This window comes from Aquarana catesbeiana, linkage group LG08, assembly GCF_042186555.1.
Source record: "Aquarana catesbeiana isolate 2022-GZ linkage group LG08, ASM4218655v1, whole genome shotgun sequence".
NCBI lineage: Eukaryota > Metazoa > Chordata > Amphibia > Anura > Ranidae > Aquarana > Aquarana catesbeiana.
Window position 1 is genome coordinate 133,519,039 of NC_133331.1, and position 12,230 is coordinate 133,531,268.

The following is a 12,230-nucleotide window of genomic DNA, read 5'->3' on the forward strand; positions in this document are numbered from 1 at the left end:
CCATTTTGGAAAGTAGACACACCAAGCTATTTGCTGAGAGGCATGTTGAGTCCATGGAATATTTTATATTTTGCCACAAGTTGCGGGAAAATCCCAAACTTTTTTTTTTTTTTGCACAAAGTTGTCACAAAATAATTTATTGATCAAACATGCCTTGGGCATATGTGGAATTACACCCAAAAATACATTCTGCTGCTTCTCCTGAGTATGGGGATACCACATGTGTGGTACTTTTTGGGAGCCAAACTGCGTACGGGGCCCCGAAAACAAACCACCGCCTTCAGGATTTCTAAGGGCGTAAATTTTTTATTTCACTCCTCACTACCTACCACAGTTTCGAAGGCCATAAAATGCCAAGATGGCACAAACCCCCCCCCAAATGACCTTCGCGGTGATACCTCACATGCATGGTGCAATTGCTGTTTACATTTGACGCCAGACTAACGATTGCGTTCGCCTTTGCGCGAGAGCAGGGGGGGACAGGGGTGCTTTTTTTTTTTGCTGTTTTTTTTTTTTTTTTTTCTTTTTTATCTTATTTTTAAGCTGTTCCTTTCATTTTTTTTTTTTTTATCACTTTTATTGTTATGTCAGGGAAATTAAATATCCCCTATGATAGCAATAGGTAGTGACAGGTACTCTTTTTTTTTTTTTTAATTTGGGTCTATTAGACCCTAGATCTCTCCTGTGCCCTCAAAGCATCTGACCACACCAAGATCAGTGTGATAAAATGCTTTCCCAATTTCCCAAAGGCGATGTTTACATCTGGTGAAATCTAAGTCATGAAATGCTCGTAGCTTCTGATTTCTTAGACCATAGAGATGATTGGAGCCATTCTGGTCTCTGATCAGCACTAGAGGTCGACCGATATATCGGCCGGCCGATATATCGGCCGATATTTGGCTTTTTTTACTTAATCGGCATCGGCCGATTGTGCTGATAAAAAAAGCCGATTATAACTTCAGCGGGACTTGCAAATGACTTCTGTAATAGAAGTCAATTGCAAGCTGTTTGAAGTTTGTTTTCTCTCCTCCTCTGGGCAGCCTGCCAAATCTGATAAGAAGATACATTTGTATCTCTTCGGGTTCTTTTTATCAATAGACTGAACTCAGTGGAGAAGTTTTCAGTTTAACCATTTAAAGACTAAATCTTTTTTGACATTTGTTGCTTACAAGTAAAAATCCTGTATTTTCTGCTAGAAAATCACTTAGAACCCCCAAACATTATATATATTTTTTTAGCAGAGACCCTAGGGAATAAAATAGCGGTTGTTGCAATATTTTATGTCACACGGTATTTGCGCAGCGGTCTTTCAAACGCAATTATTTTTTTTAAAAATACACTAATTAAAAAAAAAAAAAATAAAACAGTAAAGTTAGCCCATTTTTTTTTTTTCGTCCAAAAGTTTTGATTACCTGTTTTTGTGTATTTAATATTTAAGATATAGTTTTTTTTTAATCTAAATTCTACATACAAGTGAACTGATTGGAGGTTTGTTTTGTTCAATAAATGTTTAAATGTAAAAAATTTTCTGTATCACTTATTACTTAAGGCTGCTTTCACACTGGAGCGGGCATGCGTTGACGGTAAAACGCTGTTAGTTTTAGCGGCGCTTTACCGTCATTTTAGCGGCGCTATTCGGCTGTTAGCGGGGCGCTTATAACCCAGCTAGCGGCCGAGGAAGGGGTTAAATGCGCCCCTGAAGTGCTGCTGCCAAAACGTTATGCAGGTGCTTCGGCAGCGGTGCGCATTCATTTTAATGGGCAGGAGTGGTGGAGCAGCGGTATACACCGCTCCAAAGATGCCGCTTGCAGGACTTTTTTTTTACATCCTGCCAGCGCATCGCCTCAGTGTGAAAGCACTCGGGATATCACACTGAGACTGGAGGGGAGCCGTTTTACTGGCACTTTACAGGCGCTATTTTTAGCCTAAAAAAATGCCCCAGTGTGAAAGGGGTCTAACTGTTAGATTTTATGAGATGAAGGGGGAAAAAGAAAAAAAAAAAAAAAAAAAAAAATCGGCCTAATATATCGGCCCAAAAAAATCGGCATCATATATCGGCCATCGGCCACCGCGATTTCTAAATATCGGCATCGGCATCGGCCAGAGAAAAACCCATATCGGTCGACCTCTAATCAGCACTATGGTCAACTGGCTGAATCACCGGCTGCATTCTCTGGTTCCCTGTTGGGACAAGAGAGCCACAGAAAAACATGGAAGACTGTAGGGGGGGGGAGGGACATTTCCTCCCACTGCTTGTAAAAGCAGTCTAGAGGCTAATTAGCCGCTAGGATTGCTTTTACATGAAAGCCGACTGCTGGCTGAAAAGAATGATACCAAGATGATACCTAAACCTGCAGGCATTATTCTGGTATAACCACTCAAAGTCCAGCAACATACCAGTACGTTGCTGGTCCTTGTTGGGCATATCTTGTAATCTTTTTTTTATGCAGCCTGTGGGCTGAACGAAAAAAAGAGATTGATCGGTGGGTATGCCCACCGTTAGAATACCTCTCTTCATCCACCCACTTCTAATGATGGGCATACATGCACCATTTATATATGCCGAAGCATGGGGGCATCTGCCCCAACAGTTAGGAGCAAATCGCTCCTGCGCCCCTGCTGCCCCCATGCTTCGGCATATATCACCTCCGACAGTGCTGGAATCACGGCTTTATGTATCGTGGGAGCAAACACTGTTGCTGTCAAGATAAATAAATCCGTGCTGCAGCTGAATGGCGTACCTGAAAACAAAAAAATGGTTAACAATAAAACACAGTAAACAGTAAAGTATAAAAAATTGCATACCTGAAAAGCAAACATGATAAAACATAATAACAATAAAGCATTGCTGAATAGAATACAGTAAAAAAGAGCAGAACAATAGAGAGAGAATAGAGATAGAGAGAACAATAAAACGACAACTATTTTTGTTATATATATATATATATATATATATATATATATATATATATATATATATATACCAAAAGGACTATATATGCAGTCCTGGTTTGACTATGACCGGGGTGTTCTAGGCCGCTGGTGCTTGCCAGTTCACCAGAAGGAAAAGCGGCGCTAGTACTGCTCTGCTCCATACGAGGGACCTGCAGTTCCTGCACCTCAACAACAGCAGAAGAAGATTGGGGTCGGGTACGCCTGACCTTGGCAGGGACCACAACTCTGTCGTCAGAGCTATCTGTCATGGAGCCGCTGTCATCTACAGGATCGTATTCTGAGCCTGAATCTGACAGATGAGTGACTTCCTCTTCACTATCTGCCATGCTCAGAAATGTGTAGGCCTCTTCAATACTGTACCTTTGATTTGCCATTTTGGGCTCTAAATTTAGTGGTACAGTAGTGAGACTCACAGGTAAAAAAGCTCTTGACTGTTAGCGACTGATTCAAACGCTACAAAAAAAACTGTTAGTGATTGCAGGGATCAGGCCTGACTCTGCGAACGCTGCAGTTATGCATTTAGTGTTTTGTAAGTGACAGTGATCGATCGATACTGCACTTGGGTGGGCTGGGCCAGGCGGAAGGGCAAAATGCAGGTGCTAGCAGGTATCTGGGCTGAACCCGCTAACACTGCGTTTTTGGGAACCCTAAACTGCTGGGGACGCTAATATAGATCTGATCAGATCAGATATTGATCCGTTCAGATACTATACCACTAATGGAGGTGTATGCTGCGTGCATGGGTGTTAGCGGTACTGGCACTAACCTGATGCTGCCTGGGGCGACGCAGACCCTATCTGACCCTAAAACCTAACTTGTATCACCCACCGGGTGATCGGGGGTTAAATCTTTATTAGGTAATAAACGGTGGGTGCCCTGAAACTATAAAGAATAAACTAACTAACCAGCGTCACCCGTAACAGTTATATGGTGATCACTGGTGAAAGGGTTAACTAGGGGGCAATCAGGGGGTTAAAACCTTTTATTAGGTAGTATATGGGGGTCCCTGATGCTATAAAACGCTGACAGCAAACCTAAATACTTACCTCCCTAACTAGCGTCACCTGTGATACTAATACAGCGATTAAAAAAACGATCGCTTAGTGACACTGGCGACGGGGGGTGATCAAGGGGTTAAAACTTTATTAGGGGGGTTAGGGCGGTACCCTAGACCTAAAGGGGCCTAACACTAACTGTCCTACCACTTATAACTGTCACAAATGACACCAATGCAATAATCAGGAAAAAAACAACTGCTATTGGTGTCACTGTGACAGGAGGTGCAGGGGGTGATCGGGGGGTGACTGGGGGGGTGAAATGTGTGCCTAGAGTGTTCTACTGTTAGTGTAGTGCTGGTGCACTTACTTGACTGTCTTCTCTCCTCGGCGCCGGAACGAAAAGACCAACACGAGGAGAGATGACATCACTTCCTGTGCTGCTGTTTACATTACAGCAGCAGAGGAAGATTTTCATTCGTTGGGAGCAATCGCCAGGGGGTGGCCACGAATGAGTGGAGCACGGATCGCTCCCCTAACGATGCTGACCGCCTCGGGCACCGGGCGCAGTATATCTGCGTTAGGCGGTTGGCAAGTGGTTAAAGGTAACCATCCTCACCTGTGATCTGTTTGCTTGTAATTAGTGTTTGTGTATAAAAGGTCAATAAGTTTCTGGACTCCTGACAGACCATTGCATCTTTCATCCAGTGCTGCACTGACGTTTCTGGTTTCTGAGTCATGGGGAAAGCAAAAGAATTGTCATAGGATCTGCGGGAAAAGGTAGTTGAACTGTATAAAACAGGAAAGGTATATAAAAAGATATCCAAAGATATCCAAGGAATTGGGAATGTCAATAAGCAGTGTTCAAACGCTAATCAAAGAAAAACCCACAAATAACTTCAGGTGAAATGCAGGACTCTCTGAAAAAATGTGGTGTGGCTGTTTTCAAGATGCACAATAAGGAGGCACTTGAAGAAAGATGGGCTGCATGGTTGAGTCGCCAGAAGAAAGCCATTCCTACGCAAATGCCACAAAGTATCCGGCTTACAATATGCCAGACAGCACAGAGACAAGCCTCAAACCTTCTGGCACAAAGTCATTTGGAGTGATGAGACCAAAATTGATCTTTTTGGCCACAACCATAAACGCTATATTTGGAGAGGAGTCAACAAGGCCAATGATGACAGGTACACCATTCCTACTGTGAAACACGGAGGTGGATCGCTGATGTTTTGGGAATGTGTGAGCTACAAAGGCACAGGAAATTTTGTCAACATTGATGGCAAGATGAATGCAGTATGTAATTCAAAAAATACTGGAGGAACATTTGCATTTATCAGCCAGGAAGCTGTGCATGAGCCGTACTTGGACATTCCAACATGACAATGATCCAAAACACAAAGCCAAGTCGACCTGTCATTGGCTACAGCAGAATAAAGTGAAGGTTCTGTAGTGCCTATCCCAGTCTCCTGACCTCAATATCATTGAGCCACTCCTCGTCCACCAGGGGCGCCGGAATGCCTCACCAGATAACCACACTAGACAAGGGCCGGTGTGGTTATGTGGTGGTTATGTGCTGAGGCATTCGGGTGCCCCTGGTGGACGAGGAGGGTCTCTTCTCCTCGGTATCTGTCTGCCTTAGCTCCTTTGGCAGACAGGAGGCGCTGTGCGTGCCGCCTCTTCATTGCAGTTTTTGTCGCGGTTGGAGGTTAGGCGCATGCGCTCCTACAGGGGCACCCGTGCCGGATATGACGTCGGTGAGACATGTCTGGTTCAGTCATTTCCGGGGGGGAGCGGGGGTGCATTAAATATTTATGTTTTAGCAATTTTTTTGCAGGCTAACACTGCACCAGAAGAATACATTGTATGCTTTTCATTTCCTGGCCAGTGTGGAGTTCCTCTAATTGTAATTTTGTACATGTTTAAAATATCGCCAGCAAACACCAAGTGATAACCAATGTGTGTGTTTTTGAGTGAATTGACTTGAATGATTTATTGCTTTTTTTGTAGTATTTATCTCACTATTTTAACAAAATATGCAATATTTACCTCACATTCGATATTTTGGTGAATTGATGCTTTTATTATCTCATGCGATATTTCCATAAAATTAGCCACGTGACCTTCATATCGAAAGCAGTAACCTTTAGTGAATTGACCCCCCCATGTTAATTTGTTCTGCCAGGACTGCTATAGAAACCCTACACCCTGTCACAGAAGGCTCATAGCCATTGGTTTGTACCATTTACACACTCACGGTCACCACAACAAGAGAGAGTGTGACAATGATGACAGTTTCTCTGGATCTTAAGGTACCCATAATCCAAACATGCTAAAGAACCAAAAGGTGGTCATAAATTTAAGGAAAGGCAAATCAGCTCAATACATTTCCACAGCTTATTGACTACAGAGCCCATAGATTATGAGAGAACACATAATAGATTAAAATTAGTGCCATCGCTAATAAAGACTGACCAACCAACCAACATGATACAGGGGACCCCATACCCAACACAGCATATGTTACCAATACTGGCTGTACATTATACAATTTTCTTGTTCAATTTCCTTTAGATCTACCTTCAGCTATGTAGTGCAAGGGTCTGCCTGATTGCATACAATATGAAAGCGTTTAGGTTTGACCTCATATTATATGGTTTTGGTAAAGCTACAAGAAAATTGTATAATGTGTGGCTAGACTTATATAAAACAACTGAAAAGCCATAAACCAACAGACATACTATCCAGTATAGGACTCCAGCCCACAAAGGCACACTCACATTACACCTTCTGCAAGGTGCATATTAAGAATATTACACTACCTGGGGAAATTTTATTTAAAGCTGCCTCAGCTGAGCCTGATTAGCCTGTTATTATCACCATCCAGAATTGAATGTTCATCATTACCCATTTCTTTGCCTCAACCCAAACCCATTGTCAAGTGGAACTTCAGCAAAAATTGTTTCTTAAAGATAGCGGAAAAACTTGAATCCTGACGAGGTTTTTATTGTCATCTGTTGGGTAAATTTCTCCTCACTTCCTGTGTGGTCACTAGGAAGGGAAGTGAGAAAACATCTTGGAGACTACAGGAGAAATAAAGGAAGCACTTCCTTTTTTTTCTCCTGTGTGTTTCTATTACAGAGTTGGCTTAGACTGGGTTGACATCTTATACCAATGCGGCTCAGAGTAGGGGTCCTTGTTCTCTGTTTCAGGGATCAAATGCATGCCTGAATTCGGACCTGAAACGGAGCCAAAGATGCACAGAACCCCTGTGAAATCCTCTCCGCGGCTGCTACGGAGATGTGTTGAACGGCTCCATTGAGAGCCAGTCACAAACTCCTGTCATGCCAATTGGATGCGAAGAAACCCGTACCCAATTCGCATTAATGTGAACCCAGCCTAAGGCCAGTTTCACACTGGGGCGGTGGGTGCATCAGTGGTAAAATGGCAGTATTTTTAGCAGCGCTTTACTGACGTTTTAGCAGCCATGCTGGCGGTATAGCAGCGCTGCCGCATTGATTTCAAGATGCTGCTAGCAGGACTTTTTTCAGCGTCCTGCTAGCGCACCGATCCAGTGTGAAAGCCCTCGGGCTTTCACATTGGAGTGACAGTAGCGGCTGTTTCAGGTCGGTTTGCAGGTGCTATTTTTAGCGCAATAGTGCCTGCAAAACGACGCAGTCTGAAAGGGTCTTACTCTTGGGACAGCTGCTGCTAATGGCAAGCCTACTGTAGATACTATTGGGCTTTTTATCGCATGGACTATATGCTTTTTATGCATGGGCTCTGAATTCTTCCTTTTTGCACCATTACCATTTGTATTACAGACAGCAATGTGTAGCACTGTCCGTGTTCCCACTGAGATATTCCTTTAGTTCCTGCACCAATGCAGACCATCCAATAGCACCCATTCCTGTAACCAAGAGGCATTCCACCCCTCATCATCATGCTGTCTCATTACACCTGAGTACAGTCAATGAACCCTAGATATCTGCTTAAAGTGCACCCATCATAATGGAAATATAGGAGCTGGCATTTTGTATTTTTTTTTACTTTCACTTTTGATGATAATGGTAAACAGGACAAATAAAGAGGAGTAATCTCTCTAACGGGGACACAGACCGCAATAAAAACCTGTCAGAGGTGTTAATTCCTCTGTACTCTATCCAAAATGAAAACAAAAAGTTTGCCTTCAGTTATACTTTAAAGAGTAACTCCACTTTTGTTGAGAAAAAAATACATTCCCCTCTGGGTGATCAATGCATATTGCAGGGATTTTAACCCTTTCATGACTAAGCGTATTTTTGAAATTTGGTGTTTACAAGTTAAAATCCGTATTTTTTGCTAGAAAATTACTTAGAGTACCCAAACATTATATATATTTTTTTAGCAGAGAATCTAGAGAATAAAATGGCGATTGTTGCAATATTTTTTATCACACGGTATTTGTGCAGCGGTGTTTTAAACGCAAATTTTTGGAAAAGGGACACTTTCATGAATTTTAAAAAATCCACACAGTAAAGTTACCCCAATTTTTTTGTATAATGTGAAAGATGATGTTACGCCGAGTAAATAGATACCAAACGTGTCACGCTTTATAATTGCACGCACTCGTGGAATGGCGACAAACTACGGTACCTATGAATTTCCATAGGCGACGCTTTAAAAATTTTTTACGGTTACCAGGTTTGAGTTACAGAGGAGGTCTAGGGCTAGAATTATTGCTCTCGCTCTGACGATCGCGGCGATACCTCACATGTGTGATTTGAACACAGTTTACATATGCGTGCGCGACTTCCGTATGCGTTTTCTTCGCTGCGCGAGCTCGCGGGGACAGGGGCACTTTAAAAATTTTTTTTTTTTTTTTAATTTATTTTATTTATTTTTTTACTTTATAAATTGTGTTTTAAAAATTTTTTTTTTTTTTTTTAACTTTTATTGCTGTCACAAGGAATGTAAACATCCCTTGTGACAGTAATAGGTGGTGACAGGTACTCTTTATGGAGGGATGGGGGGTCTAAAAGACCCCCCATCCCTCCTTTACACTTCAAAGTATTCAGATCGCCGAAAACGGCGATTCTGAATACTGTGTACTTTTTTAAATTCGGCGCCATTGGCAGCCGAGTAAACGGGAAGTGACGTCATGACGTCGCTTCCGCGTTTACAACGAGAAGGCTGGAACGAAGCCGCCCACAGCTTTGTTCCAGCCCGCCCCCAGCCGCCGAAGGTACCCGATTGGATACCGGGCCTCCCGATCGCACGATCGTAACAGCGGCGGGAGGGGGGGGGGATGTCCCCTCCCGCTCCTCCAGTATAACAACCGAGCGGCTTTTAGCCGCATCGGTTGTTAAACTCGGGTAGCCGGTTGCCCGCTGTAAACAACGGTACCGGGATGATGCCTGCAGCTGCGGGCATCATCCCGGTATAACCCCGGAAAGCCGAGTACGCATATGTGCGTATGGTCGGCGGGAAGGGGTTAAAATACTTTGTTGCATATTCCTACCTTTTGTTATTCTGAAGAAACAGCTGTTTGTTTCTCTCTGTGTCCATGTGTAAAGTGATAGAAATATAATAAAAAGTGCTACAATGCCTGTAATCAACCTAAACCTGGTGCAATGTCAATAGTAAAAGTTCAATAATTAAATATTTATTAGCATGGATACTTAAAAACTAAAATACATGTAGCGGTACCCCTGTAGGGGCTGCTGAAAGTTGTGGCCCACCTGTCACCCTGCCCAGCCCGGCATTCATTTCCCAGTCAACTTAGAGACAATGAACAGTCCATGTGCTTGTTTTGTATTTTCATTTAGGGGAAATAGAACTTGGATGGGGAAAGGGAATATATGGGATGCCCGGTAGATTTATAGAACAGTCAATAGCATAGATTGTATCTCAAATAATCTGGGATAATTTATGTACACTCTCTTCGTCCAGCACAATTCTTACTCCCAGGAGCAACTAGCACATGTTTAGGCCCGACGATGGCTCAGCCAGGCCTCAGCAACCGCCCTTAGCAGGCATGGACCAGGGGCCCCTATAATGTAGCAAAAATAGGAAGTCTTTTGTGCTAGCTGTCCTAATAATTAGCTACTGTTCCCAGCTTGTCCTCTCCAGGCCCTGCCAGCCCTCCTGGTTCCAGCTGCTCGACTCCACTGCCCATGACATCACAGTCCTTACTGCTGGCTCTACACCAGTGTTAATTTCGTCAACGAAAACATTTTCATCAAAGAATTCGTTAGCGGCATTTTTACAGTGAAGAAAACAAAACAAAAAGTACAGCACATTTTCATCCACTGACGAAAACTATGACAAAAATCAGATCCGTTTTCAATAACGAATGAAAACGGGACGAAAATGACAAAAAGTGACGTTTACCCTCGTGAACCTAACTTACGCTTTTTTATGGAGCTCCGCCTACTTACGCAATCCGCTCCCAGCAAGCACTGTGCCACCATCCATGAAAAGAGTGTCAGAGAGTGTGAGAGTGGATGCGGCACTGTGCGACTGTTCATTACAAGCTTTCCCGAGACAGTGCATTCCCAAGACTCCCGACCCCTCCTGATGCCACGCCAGGCTCCCAGAGCAGACTTGCATACACTTTATGATTCACTACTGTACAGTAATAGTGGTACATCACAGCAGGCCGGAGGCGGCCTCCCATCCCCTCATACCACCGTCCATCCAGAGTACACTTTGCAACAGTGCGACTGTGCATTACAGGCCTCCTCTGACCACTGGCAGTGTCATCCAGGGCACTGTGGATTACAGGCCATCCTTCAGATCACCATCCAGCACTGTGTATCTTACAGGACTGCTCAGACCACCATCTATATACAGTGGGGACAGACAGTATTCAGACCCCCTTAAATTTTTCACGAAGGAGTGGATTCACAACAACTCTGTGACTGTTCTTGAATGGCCCAGCCAGAGCCCTGACTTAAACCCAATTGAGCATCTCTGGAGAGACCTAAAAATGGCTGTCCACCAACGTTTACCATCTAACCTGACAGAACTGGAGAGGATCTGCAAGGAGGAATGGCAGAGGATCCCCAAATCCAGGTGTGAAATACTTGTTGCATCCTTCCCAAAAAGACTCATGGCTGTATTAGATCAAAAAGGTGCTTCTACTAAATACTGAGCAAAGGGTCTGAATACTTAGGACCATGTGATCTTTCAGTCTTTCTTTTTTTAAAAAACTGCAAAAATGGCAACAATTCTGTGTTTTTATGTCAATATGGGGTGCTGTGTGTATATTAATGAGGGAGAAAAAATTAACTTAAATGATTTTAGCAAATGGCTGCAATAGAACAAAGAGTGAAAAATTTAAGGGGGTCTGAATACTTTCAGTCCCCACTGTGTATATATATATATATATATATATATATATATATATATATATATATATATATATATATATATATATATCCATCCTGTCTGTCACACTACTTTTTGCTATGCAGCCAGGATCACCCCACTCTCTAGAGGAATAGGGCGCTGTTTGCTTGACTGTCTGTTAAAAGTAAGTTGGTTTTATTCTTTTTGTACTCTAATCTGAAAGTGATAGTGTGAGTGTGCTTACCAGCGCACTCCTTTCAAAGCTTTACATAGATCGTACATGTCAACCTTCAGCCCACTTACTGGGCCAGTATCCTATGGTCCAAAACAGCAGAGCATTCCAAATATATTCATTTTGTTTAGTTAATCTATACACAATGATCTCTATATGTCTTATGCCCTGTACACACGGTCGGATTTTCCTACGGAAAATGTGCGATCGGAGCGTGTTGTCGGAAATTCCGACCGTGTGTGGGCTCCATCGGACATTTTCCATCGGATTTTCCGACACACAAAGTTTGAGAGCAGGCTATAAAATTTTCCGACAACAAAATCCATTGTCGGAAATTCCGATCGTGTGTACACAAATCTGGCGCACAAAGTGCCACGCATGCTCAGAATAAATTAAGAGACGAAAGCTATTGGCTACTGACCCGTTTATAGTCCCGACGTGCGTGTTTTACGTCACCACGTTCAGAACGATCGGATTTTCCAACAACTTTGTGTGACCGTGTGTATGCAAGACAAGTTTGAGCCAACATCCGTCGGAAAAAATCCATGGATTTTGTTGTCGAAATGTCCGATCAATGTCCGACTGTGTGTACAGGGCATTAGACTTATTTGGTAGATATTAACTTTCTTTGATGCTTACATACCCTTTTATACTTAGGGATCCCGCTGTGACGATCCTCGTGGACACACCTGGCAGACAAGCGCATGCCCCAGTTC